We start from the raw sequence: 3134 nt of genomic DNA, 5'->3' as shown, positions 1-3134 counted from the left end.
TTTTTAACTTGTACTGATCAATATTTTACAATGGTGCGTGTACTTCACCATTAAAAATGTTTGTACTACACATGTCCATAATAATTAACACAAGCACCATGTGGGCTAGGAAGAACAGAGCACTCAAATCAGAATTGACGCTGAAGAAACTCGCTGCAAATCATTACTTATTTAGGTGATATATCCAAACGTACAGAATTTTGAAACTTGAACTAACGACATTTCTGTACACGCACCAACTATTCTGTGTCTTTGCATGGACTGACAACAAAATATACACCTAACTAATATTAAGTTTAATTTAAACATTCGCTATTCATGAACTGGCATGTTTTCTTTTTGTGGACTGAAGAAAAGAGAACAAAAATACACAAATAACTCATGATAGAATACACACTGAAGAAAAAATAATTTCTTCTCTATGAAGTGATGATAGAATACACAAATATTCAGTATTCTGTCATCAGGTTTTTCATGGCAGGCAGTACAAGAATGACCAGGAAAAAAACAATCTTTCACACGCGAGTACAACAGCAGTACAAGTTCAGTATCATCTCTCGCACACACACCTCCTAACCTGCTTCGTGTCTACTTCTCCCTTATTGCTGCGTGCACCTGCTGCATAGCCCCTTCGCGGGCTGCACCCAGCTGCGACAACATTTGCACGAACATCAACTGAGCACATATCACAGATTAAGAAAAATCTCAGTTGGCTTGCATACAAGAGTTGGACTTCTGAGAAAAGTTGTGTAGCCTGACAAAGGTTGTGCAAGCAATAAATTGAAATGGAACAAACATTACATTAGCAAATAGATGTTGGATTGATAAGTTGAGTCTACTTGACCTTTTGTTATAGCCGATAGTGCACTGACGCACGTGTATGCACAACCATCCTTACTCCAGGCAATGACTGGACAATAGGGACAAAAGGTATGCTCACCAAGGAGCCACAACCCACTGTCGATCGAAGGAACTGATAACAGAGGAGCTCATGGACGTTCTCAGCCACGGACGTTGAACGGCTTTCCAACTGATGGGTTTTTGAGGCTTTCCTATTGACGGATTTTTGAGGAACAGAGGAAGGGGGTCTGGGCGTGGAGGCGCCGGGGGCAGGGACGTCGGGCTGGAGGCGGCAACCGGCAGGAGGGAGGTGCACAGCAACTGAGGATGGGGCAAGCATCTGCTAGGAGGAGATGGGGTGTTTTTTTGTTTGGCCGTGGTTGAGCTCGATGAGTGAGCAACTTCCACCGTTAAGTTAAGATGGTGGCTGAAGTTCTGCTCCGACTGTGGTCAGAGCTCAACTTGGACGGCTACCAGCGATTGTGGTGGACGAGCTCGTGATCGAGGGCAACCACAGGTAGGAGAACACCACGACCAGAGGCTGTCGAGGTGATTAGCGACCGGGGCCTGTCGGTGGAGAGCTGACCTGGATGAATGGCCGGTGACGGAAAGGAGGAGAGGAGCAGGACAAATAGTACTTGGGTTGGTCGCAGCAGCAGTAGATCCACGCAGATCATGGTCGGGGCCATCGGTGCCAGGTTGTGCTCGGGGCTGGAGCCGAGGAAGAATGTGGGGGCGGCGACCGAAGCTGAGGGAGAAGGTGGGGGCGGGGCGGCGAGCTGGGGGAGAAGGAAGGGTGCGGCGGCGCGCTGGGGGAGAGGGGAGGGTGCGGCGGCGCACTGGGGGAGAGTGGGAGAGCGTGGCGGCGCGTGGTGGAGAGGGGATGGCGCGGCGGCGCCCTGAGAGGGAGAGAGGAGGACGCCACGGCGTGCTGCGGGTGGGGAAGAAAGTGTTGGTCGGGATGAGTTTCTTTTCTCTTTTTCGGTGGGTAGTGATCTGGTTGGGCCTTGTTGAAAAAATAGACCGTGCCCTTATAGAGCCGAGGGGTAACATAATATTATTCTGTTACTAGTAACAGAATAGTCCATCCATATATACATCAGAAAAATACCAAATCAACATTGCAAAGATAAACCTTGAAGTCAAATCAATGTTGAAAACAAACCAAATGCGAAGATAATGCAATCATGACGCCACAAGAAAATCTTCGAGAAAGTTTGGTGGTGGCATTACCCACCGTATAGGTATTAGACCCAGACACGGCGCACAATTATCGTGGCGCTCTGAAGTCAAATTCCACGTTAATGTATTCACACTTAGAGTGTATGTCTTCATTGATTGAAGATATACGTTACTTCGTGTGTTGCACATCTAAGTCGTCAACATGCATAAGCGTTAGGATGTGTGTCCAATTACAGGACATTCGAGGATTTTAAGATATTTAGCTCACACCGCAACTTGCAAAACCTTTTCTCATCCAAGGGCTTTGTGAAGATATCTGCCAATTTCTCTCCAGTGTTGACATGAATGATATCAATATCTTCCTTCATGACATGATCTCTGAGAAAGTGATCATGGATCTGAATTTTCTTTGTCTTCGAGTGCTGGACTAGGTTGTTGGCAATCTTGATGGCGCTTTCATTATCGTAGTAGAGTGGCACATGCTTCAGGTGGATGCCATAGTCCTTGAGAGTTTGCTTCATCCATAGAAGCTGAGCGCAGCAAGATCCAGCAACAATGTATTCAGATTCAGGAGTGGAGAGAGATACACAGTTCTGCTTCTTTGAAGACCAACAGACAAGAGATCGTCCAAGAAAATGACAAGTTCCTGATGTGGACTTGCGATCAACCTTGTTACCAGCATAATCAGCATATGAGAATCCAACTAGATCATACTCTGAGCCCTTTGGATACCATAATCCTAGTGTTGGGGTGTAAGCCAAATATTAAAGAATTCGCTTCACAGCTTAGTAATGCAATTCCTTTGGTGCCGCTTGAAATCAGGCACACATGCAAACGCTAAGAATTATATCAGGCCTAGATGCACATAAGTAGAGTAAAGAACCAATCATGGAGCGGTATACCTTTTGGTCGAACTCTTTACCATTGTCGTCGGGGCCCAAATGGCCTTTGGTTGGCATTGGCGTCGTGTACCCTTTGCAGTCTCGCATTCCAAACTTCTTCAGGCAATCTTTGAGATATTTTTATTGTGAAATGAAGATGCCATTGCTCTGCTGACGGATTTGAAGACAAGGAAGAATTTCAGCTCACCCATCATGGACATCTAATATTGC

At 46.1% G+C, this 3134-nt stretch overlaps 1 long non-coding RNA gene across 1 annotated transcript; it reads right to left on the bottom strand.

Annotated features, from left to right (window-relative positions):
- Positions 1–397: 397 nt before the first annotated feature.
- LOC125520258 (uncharacterized) lies at positions 398–1834 on the bottom strand. The gene is made up of 2 exons (XR_007288614.2): positions 845–1834; positions 398–754 (listed from the first exon to the last, which is right to left on the bottom strand). It is a non-coding gene; the product is annotated as an uncharacterized LOC125520258 (long non-coding RNA).
- Positions 1835–3134: the final 1300 nt, after the last annotated feature.

This window comes from Triticum urartu, chromosome 1A (assembly GCF_056163025.1).
Source record: "Triticum urartu cultivar PI428250 chromosome 1A, HENAU_Tu73, whole genome shotgun sequence".
Classification (NCBI taxonomy): domain Eukaryota; kingdom Viridiplantae; phylum Streptophyta; class Magnoliopsida; order Poales; family Poaceae; genus Triticum; species Triticum urartu.
Note: the sequence above shows the minus strand (reverse complement) of the source record. Positions and strands in the feature narration are given on the sequence as shown.